The following is a 17,296-nucleotide window of genomic DNA, read 5'->3' as shown; positions in this document are numbered from 1 at the left end:
GACACACAGACACACAAGCAGATGGGTGCAGACCTCTTCACCCAACAAACACACAAAGCAAGGCCAGGCCAGATGAATGCGCTGGATGTGTATGGTAACTCGTATGAGCATATATTCAATTTCCTTCTTAAACCATCTTTAATGTCTACGTGTGTGTACGTGGGTCCTGCGACAATGTGATTTCCATAACATCGCACAACTGTATGGTACTAGTAACAATACTTGGCAACACCAATGGGCAAATGTTATGTTATTGTATGGTAACCATGTTTTTAGGACATTTTCACTACTATTTTCATATCTGCCCTGAAGTGGTAAATTGCTCCCACGTAAATATTGACTTGTTGCCATATTTGACAATGGAATGCCAAGAAATTAGAATGGGTCAACAGTCAGAAAGGAGAGTAGGAGTAGTGAGGAGGCGAGGGAGAAGAGGGCATGTGTGCGTTCCTGATGAGATAAGAGCAAAACTTATAGACCATTTTCTCAATCATGGTCTTATAGTAATTGATTTGAAAATTGCAGAGACTCGTTTGCAAGGCTGATTTCGAGATATGTGCCAAAGTGACCGGACCGGGTAAAACAGTTAAATATCCAAAACAATATTGGTCTTTTAGACCAAGATGTTCCTGAAACATCTCAAAGAAAACACATTTTTGACAATATCAATCCTTTTTAGCATTTCGATTGATGCCAATTCAAGTTTCCTTACCAGATGCTACATTGATCAATTTTTTTTTTATCATTACAGCCCTACCTTCCCACGCTCCTACAGAAAAACCAACAAACCAACCACCGATGTCATATTCTTGAAAAGTCTACATGTTGGCACCGGCATCATCAGCATGTTTGGACACAGTGAGTAAACTTGGTAGCTCCACTACCCTTTAAAGTAGTATCTCCTGTATGTGCCCCATTGGCAAAAGAATGCTCAAGATCATGCGCCAGTTGTGGGAAGGGAGGGTTAGACTGCTGGTGTGCGGTTGTGATAAAATTCTACGGATAAATGCTAAATGTCAAAGTGCCCCAGGCTAACAAAGCTTGGCTTTGCTGACACAAAAAAATACATTTTTCCTTTTAAAATCTACTTGTAATTATGATATGTACATTGCTTTATTGTAAATCTCATGAGATCCATCTTAACATTTCAAATGCATTATTTTAGGACTATATAATACAGGTACTGCCTGATCAAGTAATTTGCTTTGCGTTGTTGGCTGTGTATATATTATAGTATTATTCAGTAATAGAGGTATAGATGTTTCACAGATAATTTATCAGGTTTTTACTGTGCAACATTATTTTTGACTTAATACCACTCAGCCTTGTTCTTAGTTATCATTAGCATTTGGACAACCTACCTGATTTGCTTATTGACATTACAACACAACACTTTCCTGGAAAGATTGTGTTTTTGGCCCAGTGGAAGAATAATGTCATGGCTGGCAGGTTGCCATGGTGATGTCTGACTTCAGTCGTCACGCGGCTGATATTGTTGACATACAGCATGGTGCTGCACTCTCCATTAGGACATGGCGTTCATATTGTTTGATGCTTCACGCCTGTCATGTCACATCACTGTCACTTGCCGCCATTTGGACTTGATTGGACATGGTTTGTTTGTTCTTACATTGTTCCACGTCTTGTGTGTATGGGAGCGTGGTTGTGTGTGGTTGTATGCGTGTATGTTGAGACAAATTAGTTCTCAGCGTCACCGCCTGTGTGCGTTAAATGACTTTGAAGGGCTATGTAATCTTTCAAGATGGGGACAAATTGCGCCTTTGTATTGTTTGGGTGTATCTACGTATACATGTGTTTGTGTGCCTGTGTATGTGAACCATAAACTGGATGGTGTCCAAACCATTAGCAGGTCTTTTGTAATGGAAACATTCCATTGGGAGATGTTTTTTTTTTGTTGACTTCACTTTATTGATTTGATGCAGCAGCAAAACACATTTTAGATCTGGTCAAGATTCTAAATATTCATTGGATGTCACAATAAGTTATTGTTTGTCTATATTTCCTTGGCAACTGAATGGATCCAATGACAGATAGGAAACATGGCTCTATTGATTGGAAAATTGTATTTTTTTTTAAATTCTGAAACACATTCTTCATTAATTCAGGTTGAATTCTCATAACTGTAATTGAAATTGAGCCCCAAACATGTTCATGCCTATCTATTTGTGTTTGTTAAAATGTTGCATACTGTATTTGTGGGAAGAGTATTTCTGTATACACCCCAACATTGAAGGAACAGCATGTGCGCTTTCTGCCTGCCTGCGAGTTGTGTGGCCAAGGCAATTTGTTTGGGAGGAGGACAGTACAGTCTCTGTTTATTATATTTTCTTTTAATCCATCATCCTGTTTGAGCCACATCATTAGAGTTGAACTCAAAAGAAATATGTGAGGCATTTTCCCTGAATTCATTTTGTCAGCAACATCTGTCAATGTTGCTTTGTGATAAGACTGTAAGCATTCACAAACTCATTTCAATAGTGTTTCCTCCATTCCTACAATTACTTTCCCAACGTGTCATAGTGACTTCTCCATCCGTCCCCTTTTAATGTTCCCACACTGTCCATTTCTTAAACGTTTTGCTCATTCCTCCTCTCTCAAATACTTTCTCACCATTTCCACTGTTATTGCTGCCTTTCACTTGCTCACTCCTGTGATATATTTAACCCATCCCTCTGGGGAGAACAGAAGCCCGCCTCAATCTGGAACCAATTGTTTTGTCCGGTTCACAATTCCAGAACCGAGCCCTGACAAGGAGCTGCCTGTGAGGACCGCTGTGTTATTTGTTTTTGCTATTTTTGAAGTATGGCTTGTGAAACATCACAGCATTCGGGGAAGCTCAATAATTTCTGTCATAAGGCGCAGCAGGCACTCAAATGTTTGTAGAGTATTCATATTAATGCCGGAAGGTTCAATACATAGTTACAAATTGTTAATCACACCGAAAGTCATCTGTCACACTATAATAATTTATTATAGACTGTGATCCACAAAGCCTTTACTGTCCAATTGTCATTACTTGATCCAGGAATGGCAAAGATAAAGAAAACCATTGAGAATAATCACTTTTGACCTTATGTCTGTGTGGCTATTGTGTGACATTGCCCTGCTCTTCCTTACCTTTATGCTATAGCACCGTGACATGTACAGCCAACGAAATGGCTCCTTGACCTGTCATGTGTCCTGCTGTGCTGTCACATGCAGAGACAGGAGACCCAACAGCTCAGTTCGGGATCTGGACTTGCTCTTAAACCCATTAAGGCCACCTGGGTGTGCAGCCATGCGTGGCTCCTAAGATGGCCAGGAGGTGCGTTTATGGGTGTGTGCGTAGTGGCCTCGACGTGGCCAGGAGTAGCAGGCTGTTGAACAAGATTAGCCAGGTCTCACATGTTGCATCATACTATTGCCCACTCGTGAAAGCTCGTTTGGTGGCGTTTTCGCATGTGAGCTGCAACACACTGACATATTAATCGACATTATGTTTATTGTTTCCCTTTTAATTCATCATTGGTTTTGCTAGTTGAGAGGAAAGGTATGCACACTTAACTCCCTTAAGTATGGCCGTAGCCTTCACAAATGTCATTATCCAGACCAGCCTGGAGGTGATTAGGGAGTGCCGCTCATACACGAGACCTGCTGCATCCATTTAGGCCAACTGCTGCCTCTGTGTTTGTGCATATGGGCCTGGGCTTGCTGGGGGCTGTGATCCGATGGGCCTTATAACACCAAATCAAACACATGGGGAGATTGCAGTCTGCCATCACTGCATTCTCGTGTGTATTGGTGAATGAGAAAGAAGGAGGAGGGGGTTAAGTAATAAACAAGGTCTCCATGGTGACAGCAGATGCAGCTGCAGCTCGGAATGAAGCTGATTGTCAGCAGTTAGGGGCTAACTGTGTGCGTGCATACGTCTGTGTTGTTGTGTCTGTGTATTGTGTGTGGATGGTGGTGGAGGACATCAGCACTGGGGGCCCAGAGAGAGTCATAAACACCAGCAGGCCATGACTTCCACAAATAGACCTCCTAGGGTTAAAAGAGATGCTGAGGAAGGATTTTTTCAGACACATCATATAAAGAAAGGCAAGTCAAGGAAAATGGCAAAAAAATATGTAGGATAAACAGTATATTGTAGAGAATTGGCCCAAATAATTAATCAGTGAAAAATACAGTAGAATTTTATAATCTACTAGTTTCACCAATTCCGTGACCAAGATTTGATTACCTTATTTTTTAGTCTATAAATCACAGCTGAACTAAATTTTTTTTTGTCAAAATTCACTCTGAAACTCACAAGCGGAATACAGAAGATGAATGAATGGCAGAACTCAGGGCAACACTTCTTCTTGAGTTGGGTGGCACACAGCACCGAAGAAGAGGCAAAATTTCACTGTACAAGAAGAATGATGTACCGAATAGTATAAAGGCAGAGAAGGACGATGTCTTTCTCTTTTTACTCTTTTATTTGGATTGGGTTTTGCATTGCGCAAATCACCTCGTGGAGACTATTCCAAGCTTATTCAAGGCTTTGTTTGGATTTTGGATCACCTTTGAAAATGCCTCCCAAGCATCTTGGTCCGTTTTTATTTAAAATTATGTCAGAAATGACTGGTGGGCTCAGAAGGTTGTTTGTATTTGCCTGTGATTTACAGTATACGGTCTTTGAATTTTGACATAAACTTGATTAAATTACAACTTTTCAATGTAGCCCAAACACATGCATTGTAGTTGGATCATTTCCGCTCCACTCTTCTTTCTCTTGTCTAGGCTATTTGCCAATATTATTTATGTTGCGACTCTTTTAGTCCTCTCTAAGCTGGCTTTTTCATGGCTTTTCACAGAGGGGCTGAATACATACAAATCCCCCTCCCAAAAAGCCCTAAAAAAACATATGGAGCACTCACTATACCTTAATCAGTGCAGTTCCAGTGCGTGTGCACACCAATATTAGAATAATCCCTGGTGATTATGGGAGTGGTTATTAGGATGAATATGGCATCAGGGTTGGGTTGTGCCGAGCTGAGCCGGTCTGCGCTGAGAAACAGATGTCAGTTGACCCACATCTGCCGAGCATGCTGGGACATCGGAGTGTCAGGTCACGGCTTCGATCACCTCCGGGACACCGTACATCTGGGCGATGAAAGATCATTGGCTCCTTCTCTTGGTGCATAGATTCACATGGGATGTGACCCACAGCTACGACTCTGGCCACCTGTCTCACTCACATGCAACTTCTGCTTGGTGCCTTTTGCAAATACGACATGTTTTACATATTCACTGATGCTCTACAATCTAATGACACATCTAGCTTTTCAAAAGTCATGCTGTTCAGTTGAAATTTGTGTGTGCTAGTGCGGTGTAGAATCATTAGAACTCTGAGCAGTCAGAGATCGACTAAATACCCGGGAGCCACAATTGTATTGCTGCCGCATCCAAGAATATGCCGGAGCTAAAGTCGCGACATTCTGTATAAATGTGACCTCTTGTAGATCTTTCAAGTCGGGTTCTGTTTCAGTGACTTCAATCCGATTGTACCTCTGACATATTATGCTTTGTGTTTTGGCTTTGGTATCTGTTGGCTTCTTTATAGCTGGTTTTGGATTACCTGTTATTACATTACATCACTGTGAAACAGTGTATACTGAAGAATAGTGGTAAAAGGATTTTCAATGCAACCCCAACTGACCGAGGAACACAAAGCCAAACATTGTGGATTCTTGCTATAGTTAAATTGATTTAAAATGATGTGGTGGACCAACACCGCAAATAAGTGAAGACTAATTGAGAACAGCTTTCTGGAGTTTCTGTAAATCCTGACTTTGAGACAGAGTCTTTCTAGCCTTGTGCTGGTTCTCCGATCATTCCTCTAAGGTGCCTGCAGTACTTCTTCATGCGGTTCCAGATAGCTCCTGGATGATTCACTCATAAGTTTCTCCCCCATCCAAGTCTATATTTGTTTCAACCCACACGTTTGACTGTAAAAATATGTTTATTGTAACATGTCCAATTTTTTTAACTGTGTTGTACTTTTCACTTATCATTTTGGTGCCTAACCATGCCATCCAGTCAAACAAACAACCAAAACACACAATTACCAGGGCATAAATTCTGTGTTTCGTTTTAAAGTAGATGCTCTTGACACTCTCTTGGAAATGTCAAACTAATTATTTTCTTTCTGGTTTGAAAGTATGAAGAACACATTTACTCAGTAAATGTATAGAGCACATAAATAAATCTTCATTCCACAAAATACATCATCAAGAAAATGGAATCTACGTATCACAATGCCACACATCACATGCGACAACTATACTACCTCTTTGCTCCATGGTTAAGTTTACCTCCATTCCATCATTCACTCACACTCCTTCTCAGTCCCAGCAGATTAAGGCCCATCCTTGTCATCCCATAGGGCAGAGAGGTTTGAATGACAGTTGGGTTCAGCTTCTTGACACAGGTCCATGCCCCCGTCATCATCACTGATTGTCCCACGCTGGCCCCTCAGAGTGACAAGTGCCTGCGGAGACATTTACTCTCAGTGTAGCCAAAAAAAAGCCCTCATCCACAACAGGCCCTCAGCTCTCATTTTTTTTCTGCTCACTTTATCTATTTCCACTTATCCAAACAACTGCACTGCCATTAATAAGAATCAAACTTTTACCTTCTCCATTAAGCACACATTTTGTTGTTTAACTTTCTACTCCTCCTAAACAGTTTTTGCCACACATCCTTCCTAATCTTCTTTTTTCACCCCTGATGTAAACTCGGGTATCTCACGAAAACAGACTACTATCTTAAGGAATCTGGCAGATTTTAATCAGGCTAATTACTGTGTTTGTTTTAACTCAACACTGATGACTCCACTCGAGCGACTATCTTTCAGTGGGCCACACCAGATGGAGTTATCAGTATTCCTTTGGGAATCAGAGTTTGGATTGAACTTTTTGTTACTATAGTACACCTTGGTAGTTGGGACATTTCTAAAGGAGCAAATCTATCCAGTATGTGCAATGCTGTATTTGATGTGATGAATTAAACAGATTAGGACTTCAGAATTGGCAAAATGTTAGATGTTGGGAAGACTGTGGTGCAGTTGGTATGTGTTATTCTTCTTGGTGAATGATGTGCTCAGAACGGCCTTGTCGTGCAATAATGCGTCGCTTTGACTACACCTGCTGCTTTGTGTTCAGAACCACTTTTACGTTACTAAATTTTGAGGTCCACATACCTTGAACTACTTTCGTTGCTTCTAAATGGTTAGAATCACCTTGCAAGGCAGCAACCACCCATTGATCATTATAATAACAATAATGCAAGACAACATGAATCATCTTTTAATAACTAGGAAGGTGTTATTAAAATGTAATGCATTATTGTTCTGTAGTCTAACAATATTGTTTTGTTTATTCTTAACTATCAGGAATATGCCAATTCCTTTTAATAAGTCAAATATAAAAACATTATTATTATGTACATGTTGTATAGGTCAACTGAATGCAATTTTTTTTAAAAAATGGATGGGATTGGAACACAACGGAACACATTGGCCGGTTCTGAAAGGTTTCCATGAATGGTGAAGTAGTTTCTTTCTCTGGCATCATTGCAAGGCACTTTGTGTTCACAACCCACTCAGTAGATGTTTGAAAATGACTGTTATTTGTCTCTATATTTGCCCTTTGATTAATTGGCGGCCAGTCCAAGTCTGACTCTGTCTTTTGCCTCATGTCATCTTAAAATAACTCGAGCCCCTGGCGAGAATAAAGATGATATAGAATGTTGATGAATTGCTAACATGGGTGTTATGTGCACATGAAGTGCATCATGACAGCCATGGCTAAAGGACAAGTTGTAGTGCATACTTTGTCCAAGAAGCACAGGAGGGCATGTGATGAGCGTAGACCGTTTCCACCTGCCAGGTGCCTGGTCTCTAATCCAACTCTCTGTCTGATTACACATACAAGGTCATTTCCCTATCTACAATAGTACTGCATATCTGGCCAACATCGCCTTTAGAAAACAAATATGAAAGGAAAGAAAATTATCAAATGGGGTCTAAAAAGTTGGCGCCAATGTAGTAGTTTTGAGCAAAATGTTGCAAGCTCTTTTGATACAGTCAGTCATCTGGGACTTAGCTCAACACGGTTAAAGAAGAGGCCTTAGACACGATACTTTTCTTTGTTGACATGAAAAAAATAATCTTTTAGGGGAGTTTATGATTGCTGCCAAATCCACATGAAAATCTGTTCTTGCTTTTGTGCTCTTTCCTGGCCTCCTGTCCTTTTGTGAATTTGCTGTGCAATGGACGCCATCCCTCTGTGTGAGTCACATCATCCTGACAAGATCTCATGCAGGGAGGACAGCTTTGATTTCTCGTAGATAAGAAGGCTTTGTAGAGACGCTGACACCTCCTCCTCCTACTCCTCTGATTTTACTATACCCTGGAGGAGGTATGGGGAGGAGGCCTCCTCTTGCCCCTTGTTTACAGCATTTATGCCTGATGTTGCTCGGCTCCCTTTAGGTGAGACAGAGGTCAAATGACTTCCAATGCTTTTAGCAAGGGTCAACAGTACTGTATGTGTATAGTTTTATTTTTAGCAAACAATATGGTATTCAGCAGAAGCCCTCATGATTTGAGATTGATTTTCATAGTGGGCTAATTTATGTGGTGCCACATTGTCTACACCCGCACTCCATCTTTACTTCCAAGGCTGTGATTAGATATTGTCAACACTCCAGTCATACCTACGTACATTAGAAACCTACAGGTGTAAGACACTCGGCTTCTTTGGTTGTCGAGGAATGTGACAAAACTGGTTAATTTATGGTTCTAAAAACATGTCAACGAGTGTGCACAACATTTAATAGTTACACACAATTATGGTCAGGAAAAATTATGGAAAAGTACACCTCTAGGACTAGGCTCAGTGGATCTTTCTGCTGCCATTATAATAGCTTATAGGTGTGTCTTATGACTTAAAATGAGTTCTAGATTGTGTTTTTTATTTTTTTAGACCATTCCTTTTTAGAAAACAAATTATGGCTGGACGGCCCTCTTAGAATTGTACTAGATATTTTGTATGTATACTATCAGACAAGAGTTTAACCAGTGTTGTGGATCTTGGAATTGGCTAAATTCCCATCCCTGGCATAAATTGGGACTTTGTTTTGAAAAAAATTCTCAATAATTTGTTGATTTTGAGTGGAATCTATGTGAGCTTCATTTTTAGTAAAATTCCAAGTACAAGGACTAGACTCTTAAAGTAAATGTTTAATGTAAGTATAGTGAGAGTGTGGAAATATTTATATACTTAAAACTTGTTGTAATGGAGACACTTTTATCATGCATCATCGTAAAATCTTGGACCCGGCTGTCTGATGCGCAAAACAGTTGCTAGCGTTGCAGTGAAGTGGCCCATCTTGAAAGCAGGGAGGCTGACAAGCATGTCTCGACCCCGGGCCGAGGTTTGTTGTGGTGCGCCGTCTCCGGAGGGCTCGTCTGGAGGTTGGCTGCTCTCTGTCTGGGCCGCGCTGCTCTCTAATCAGCCTGACACTGCACTTACTGGCCTGACAGCTATGGCGCCAGCGAGAGTGGGGAGGGAGACATTGTACATGTGACAAGACCCACCTTGGCTCCTCACATGCTCCCTCTCAAGATAATCATTCCTATTGATCCCCTCACCCCCACCTTTCAACCTTACTGTTGCTGCTTGTGTTTGTCTATTGCACATAAATGTGTAACCGGTTACACCGTTTAAAAGGCATGATTCTTTATATTACTCATTTGCTTCCATTTACGGTAATAGAAAAATCGGAGAGCTATTATTGACCCTGGAGGGGAATGAGTTAAGGAATATTTCATCATGGAAAATAAAAGGCGGGTTGCGTGATTTACCAAGGAGTTCCATTCCTGAAGAGATGGTGCTGCCCTGAATTTGTCGGAACATGCCATAGTCTGTTAGCCTGTTACTAACATTTACTATACTGCCGGAAAAGTTAACAGGAATAAAATTTGAATAAAAACACTTACAGGTCAGAATTAAGGATAGAAATAAATCTTGTTAAAATGGCTGAATCGGAGGATGCATTTTGGTGGTTAATTTTAACTTCTTTTGAGTTTTTTCACTTTTGTTGTACTGGACAGGCTTGCTGTGCTCTGACCTAATGGGGCTTTAATTGGAAACTTTGAAGGCTTTGTAGACTAAATTGGGACTCTGAATCAGAGTCCATATTGCATTTGTGTTTATTACGACAAGATAAAGCATTGTGGAAAAAATGTATGGCATCGATAAAACATTAATTAAAAGTGTTGATTGTCTCACAATCTGGGGGCAATTTCCCTTTGCCAAGTTATAATCTGGAAACCATATTATGATGTCAATCATCCTCTTTTGTGACAGAATGGAATTTATCCCGTGGTTGTTCTATTTAATGGCATGCATAGTATCAGGGCCATGAGGTGTGAAGGCATGTGTGTTTCAAAGGAATTCCACAAAGATGCCACTAAGTCTTGTAGTTGACTCTCACACTTGTGTTGACAGAAATTGATGCTGTCAAAGTATTTTATTTTAGGCATCATACCAGATGTTGACATTTTTTCCCACACATAAACATCTGCATAGTACCATCTAGCTGTGAACGCATGCATAGATGTGACAATATTTGGCAAAATAATTTCAGTCATAATAGTCATGTGTGTGAATGTTTTTCCAAATTTAATGACACGATCCAAAATGTATTAGAAAAACTAGTACAATTAGAAGATGGATATCATCAAAGTACAAATACCTGCAAATTATTTGTACTTTTATTCCCAGTTTTGACAAATTTTACAATTTTTTTAATAGTATTTTACTATGGTCTTTCATTGTCAATTATTTAAGATATTTCATATATACATTATTATTTCACAATGATTAATTATAGATTTTCCCTCCATACTCTATGGCTTCCCTCATTGTTTATTGACTTTTTTTAATGCAGCGACATGAATAAAACAAGAATAAGGAAAGCGGTCTCAAATGCAGGCTGCCGTAGTATTTCAACCATGAATAATAATACAATAAATTCCTACGATGGGCCTTTGGAGAACAGCCATAGCTGTTATTCATGGTAGTTTGTGTGAAGTGAAACCTACACCTAACTCTGTGTGTGTGTGCATGTGCTTGTGCACTTCATTCCTTTACAGTTCCCATCAGTGAGACGAGGCGTCACAGCCGGCGCCCTCTCCTACTCACCTAATTAGCTCCAGGAGCCTTTACATTATTAACGGAGCCCCTAAATCATTCAGAGGGACCCTAATGTGCGTGAGTGGCTCTGTGTATTGAGGGGAGGGGCTACAGAGGAAGGCGATAATGTCCCAACCCATTCACTACATGTGAGATGTATAATTATTTACCTCGGGAAGATACAGCTAATGGCCCTCCTCTTACCCCCTACTCCCCATCCCACTGTTTATGATTGACAAGGTTCTACGTGCGCCCGCTCCCCATCACGCACACACCGTAAATACACTTTGGAAACATAATGGCATATGGCATGGCATTGTTGGAATGTCTATGCTCTAAAGGTCACGTATTATAATGATGGAAGATGACTATGAATGGATGCATAATGTTCTTTTTAATTAACAGGAGCTCCAGTGTTTGCTTTTATTACGTGCACTAATCATTTTAGGAGAAGATTACAATGATAGCATGGGTGTCATTTACACTGGCTGTTGTGCAACAGGAGCTTGATTAAATCATTTGGAGTGCAAAATAAATAATTGCATTTGATTGGGATATAGAAAAACTGCAGTTCCCTCATGGTTTAGCAGCTCAAAAGCAATTGAAATGTCAACAAACAATCAAAACTTGACTCTTTAATGACCACTTTTTCTTGAAAAATATCTCTTCAACCTTATATGGCCTGTCATTAAGTGACACCTACACCATGAGCTGTCAGAACAACCCCCTAGAGTTCCTTTTAATTGTTCTCAAAGGATTATATCAGCTTTTTGCTTTAAAGGTTAGCTTCCGTTATTATATTAACAATATATTTTTTGCCTATTGACGTAAATGTACCAGATTTAAGAAGTCATTTTTCCAGCCTATATTAGCTGGTTATTTTTCCTTGCCTCATCAAATATTCTGCGTAATTTTGGACGTATTGGCACAAACTATAAGTCTATATTCTATGTCTGTAGAAGACTTGTTTTTCCTCATGTAAAATAAATAAAATCACAGCTAATATTAAGTTGCTTCAAGTTGTTCAAAATGTTGGACTTATTCTTGGAGTATAAGTAGTTAAGTATCTATCAAGCTCTGTTGATGAATACAGTAGGTTGTGGTTGCCATACCACTTTACCTTACTTCCCCTCTCTCAGCAAAAAGATGCTGCGGAGGGGGTTAGGCTGATATTGTTCTGTATAAGATAATATTTGACTAGGCTTAAAACCAGGAGCGCTTGCCTTGGTAATTCCACGTGTTTACTGGAATGTGGTTTGTGTGATTCCTGAAGCTCGCCAGCAACTCTGGTATGTGGATTTGGATTCCAAAACATTACTGCCTCACTGCGGCCTTGTTTTGACTTTAAAGAGAAGAATAGATGTCGGGTATGCAAGCATAAAATGACCTTCATTCTTAGAAAACCATATGTAATTGATGGGTGTTCCCTTTTTCAGAAAGAAAAGCCTTTCCATCCTGAGCCATGCATTCCTATGTTATATTTGTGCCTTTTAGAGTTTTGGGGAAGACATTTATTTCAATTTCCTCTGCACGTCAGCAGCAGAAAATGTTTGAAGACATTCCTCAATTCACATATTTTCGTTAAATCCCTACATATACTAAATTGTTATTTTCTAACAACAGTATGATGCTCATTGAATTGCAGTGTTGTGTAAAATGTAGTGTATTTTACGATTACGTCAATTTATTTGATACAAAGCACAACTATTTTCTCTGTCATTGTTTTACATCATTTAATTAAGTGCTAATTAATCAGGAGGGAAAATAGCTTGAACATTTTTACTTTAACTATTTAAAAGTCTTATTGTATATTATTTAAACAATTTTCAAAGATGTCTTCACAGGGTACATGTTTTTCTTTTTTTTAATTAAACTTTGGAGGACAAAGCATTCAGGTACAAGCAATTTTACTTTTACAACTCATTACATGAGTGGCTTTTACAATAGTTTCCGGATAGAATAAAAAATAATGACAAGAGCGGTAACGTGGAAAAGGAATTAGACAAGATTGTCAAGGTGTTTGCAGAATGCAATTGAAGGAAACGTTCCTTTATGTCGTTAATCTCCCCTGGCCCTCCCCCTGGTTTTCAATTAAGAAAATTACTTTTTAGTTCAATTAACAATAATTCACGCCTAACTGAATCAAGTTTATTACACAATCAAGGTGCCATTCAGAGAGAGACATGCACAAACACAAACCCAGTCAAGCTTGTACACACACCCAGTCATTCTTGCTTTGACTTGACCCCTTTATGCTGGGGGCATTGGGTGATAGGTGTCTCATGTTGTTGCTGGACATTACAGAGAAATGTGTCAGGGCATCCTGAGATTGAGGGACCTTTTCGTCCTTGATCCCGGCTGGGCCATGGCAGCAGCTTGCGTCCCAGCGATTAGCTCCACCAAATGTAAACAATAACACCAGCAGCCACATTGTCGTAATCTCCATGATCCACTTCACCTCAGACCCTTGGCATCACCACTGAGCCATGTAACTGTTTCCTACAAACAACAAGATTCTCTCATTGTAACAAGTAAATTGGTAGTAAAATTCAGTGTTGGATACTATCTTTACATTTTCAGATTTTTAATCCTAGCCAAAATTTAAAAATACAAAAATTAATGTTTTTGTTTTGTTTTAAATGTCAGATTAAAAAAATATAATTGCCATTCACTTTTTTTTGCCAATTAAACAAAAGGAAACAATATTGCATTGATTTTTCTATTATGGTCTTTGTCCATTGGCCTTTGTTTCATTCATTTTACTCCATCTTAGTCCCCCCACCCCTAAAAAATGATTTACAACGCGACAATTATTGGGTAATCTCCACTGTCATTACTCTTAACATCTGCTCAGTCACAATCCAGCACTCGGTGACAATTATTCCATGTGCTTACAATCATGTGACTAGGATCACAACATCCCATCACACCCCATTACCACAATACTGCCTAACATAGATCTACACATTCTATGTATGTATTTCAGGAGCAATAATAATAATCACGATCATTGTTCAAATGTGTACTGTAATTTAAAACACCTTTTTTATTATTCTAATGCACAATAACCTAGCGAATTGAAATCTATGCTCTGTATCCTCACTCTACCAAATTTTACACTGTAATGAATTGCTACCTTATTTATATAAATACATTTGCACAAAATTAAAAATGTGTATGTTAGTTTACACTAACCTATACTAATAGATCCATGAATACTCATCCATTCACCCAATTCTATACCATTTGACATTGAATTACCCTTTCAATACCCCTCAAATGTATGTACTTTTGATGGGAAGTAGTCGGAACTTAAAGAGACACTTCCTTTCTTTCGATTTACCTCTTCAGGACAGTGAATCAGTTTCCTCCATCCAACCCAGTTTTCTGCAAACTCTTTGTAGTATATCCAAGACTGGCTGAGGTAGCACTTATACTTCCTGTAACTGGATTTATACCTCCCAGATATATTTTTTTACTGTTCCTTTTAAGTTTTCGTTCCTCTTCAAAACTGAGTGACTAGGACATATTTGACAAGAATTATACATTCTCTTGCGGTCACTTATGAAGTCCTTGCCTAGCTGCACAACCCCCTTCCGTAATCTTGATTTGCTATCAGATTCACACGAGGGTCGCCTCATGTCTTCAACCTTCCGACAGATAGTAAAGCACGTTAACCTTCAATGAGAAGGGGGAGAATTCCAGCAGATTACCCCCTTCAGTTTCCATTGTGTATTCTGACCTTCTTTGTGCTATTCCTACCTCCTTTCATTGTGCAACGTGTAACCATTTGTTATCTGGATAATAGTAAACAGCTCAGGTTTGCTTTAAAAAGGAGCTATACAAAATTGCTGGATCATCTGAATGACATGCATTTGTCCAGTGCAATGTCATTTTAAAGTCCTTTAGGATGAAAAGTCCCTAGTCTAGCGATTTCAATGACAGTGACCCAATGGGAAAAGCGGATTTGAGATAGGTGTGTGGTCAAATAATTAATTATACCCCTATTTCAACGCATCATATGCAGAAATGATGATCTCTATTTTCACAAAGTGAGCTCCATCAAGACAAATTCAGTCTGTAGACTTCAAACTCCACAGTATGCTTTACTCAATGAAGAGTTGGACTGACATGGCTCCAACAACACTGATTGAGATGGATGACCTGTTTAATAATCTGTGTTTTTGTATGCACGTGGACGCCCCTACTTGCTCCCTTGAGGCAGAGGGAAGGCACTGTGACCCTGGTTAAATTTGGCCACTGGAGGCCATGCTGGCAAAGACTGAAAGGATGATTGAGGATGCTCAGGCCGGACGGGAAAATGTGGATTAATGAAGCTCAGATAGAATTAATAGCCTTGACGACTTGCAACACGAACATCGCTAAATGAAAATTTGTTGTGGCCCTCACTGGTGTCCTATCACATGTTTGGCTTTTTCGAGAAGATGGTAGGATAAAAAAAGAAGAGTAGTTGTTCTTTTTAAAGAAAAAAAAATGATTGGATGTGGTTGCAGGTATAAGAAGCAGGAATAGAGATGAAAGGCTCTTCGTCGTGATATTTCTACCACTACTATAAATCTTTGTCTTTCAAACCATATATGAATCGTTTACTCTGAGTTCACCTTGTGCTTTGTTATTAATTACTTATTCTTTCACTTCTGCCTCCTGCGGTGCGCACACACACCTGGACAACTTATTAGTATGTTAAGTCAGGAAGGAAAGTGCTGGTTTCGCTCCAGGAGGTGATCACACATTAAATCCAGATCACGTCTTCAGGTAAATGTTTACCTTAGACTGGTTAGACATTACAGGAGCCTGAAGGCAAAGAAAGGGTGATTAAGTTCTTGTTCTCACAGTTTAATTTTCCCTTTTAAATAACTGTTGCAACACATAGTAAAACAATGGCTTGTGTTTGTCTTTAAGAACAGGAAAAGTGCAAACATTTCAAATGTGTGAAATGAGAATTTCAAATAAACTACATGACCAGATATTGCAGGATATTGAGCATAGAGCCATGTTTTATAAGACATATTTAAGAAAAACACATACAAACATGTCCAGAGTGGAATTTCATGAAGTTCACTGTAGAGCATCTTGCTTACTAAGACAACACGACATTGTGTTCTTTTCTTATGTAAAGTCAGAGGGAAACCACTGTGAGAGTGAAAGTGAAAAAGGCTTTGAAAGAATTCAGATAAAGTGAATTACAAACCACTAACACACTAAATTCTTTTCTAATATGGACCATCATGTCAAACCTGAACTAAGCCTTGTGTCAATATAATTCTGCATGGCTTATAATAGTCACAGTTATAAAGTTAGGCTTTTAATTTGTACAGTTGTTTTAATTTGTTGATACTACTTGCTAAGGCAATACATGAATAATTAGGGACAACTGAACCAAATATGAAAAGTTTTAACAGGGCTGAAAAGCTCTTTTTTTCCCACATTTTTCAGCATTGTTTTCTGAAAAAGCCTTTGATTAGCTCAAATGGAAATCCTGTTGGGGGTTACCGTGCCAGCTTTTGCCCTGGCATGCACTTGGCAGTCTGCCAATGCTCTTTCCTCTCAGCAACTGTTATTATAGTGCGGCCAGTGCTTTTATGAGCTCGGAGAGAGAAAATCTTTCAGTTTTGAAAATACGAAAGAGTTTGCATGTGACCTACTACTTTTGATGGTCATTTCCCCTTTTATTGACACCACCTTTTCTTTTCTCCCTTGATCCCTCATTACAACACTTTGCTCCAACCCGCTTTATTGCCTCCAGTTGTGGACAGAGATAATAGTAACCGTGGTTCAGGGGAGAGAACTCTGGGAACAAGTGTAATGGGAGAGGATGAAAGCGTAACTGAGCTAATGTGCACTGACAGAATGGAGCTCCCAGGTGGGGAGTCACCCCCTGGGAGAGGTAACAGTTGCTGACAAAGCTTGCATGGGTGTGTGTATCACATGAGGTTCTGGCAGGTGAATTTCTTCCAGTTCTACCTCCATCAAGATAGATTATTTGTTAATCTCTTCTGGAAACATTCATACCTGTTCTATTTAATCATTTGTTG

At 39.4% G+C, this 17,296-nt stretch overlaps 1 protein-coding gene across 4 annotated transcripts in view; it reads left to right on the top strand.

Moving 5' to 3' along the window:
• The window catches only part of LOC144206011 (uncharacterized), a 142,801-nt gene that overhangs the window by 19,231 nt on the left and 106,274 nt on the right, over positions 1-17,296 (top strand). For 3 of the 4 annotated variants that reach the window (XM_077730674.1, XM_077730675.1, XM_077730673.1), the window contains one exon: positions 752-858. The gene's annotated coding sequence lies outside the window, so the exon portion shown is untranslated. Of the gene's footprint in view, positions 1-751; positions 859-1,482; positions 1,615-17,296 lie in introns of those variants that run through there. The other variant, XM_077730676.1, reaches the window with a different exon arrangement.

This window comes from Stigmatopora nigra, chromosome 13 (assembly GCF_051989575.1).
Source record: "Stigmatopora nigra isolate UIUO_SnigA chromosome 13, RoL_Snig_1.1, whole genome shotgun sequence".
In the NCBI taxonomy this organism is placed as follows: Eukaryota; Metazoa; Chordata; class Actinopteri; order Syngnathiformes; family Syngnathidae; genus Stigmatopora; species Stigmatopora nigra.
The sequence above is the reverse complement of the archived record's forward strand: the minus strand, read 5'-3'. Positions and strand labels throughout refer to the sequence as shown.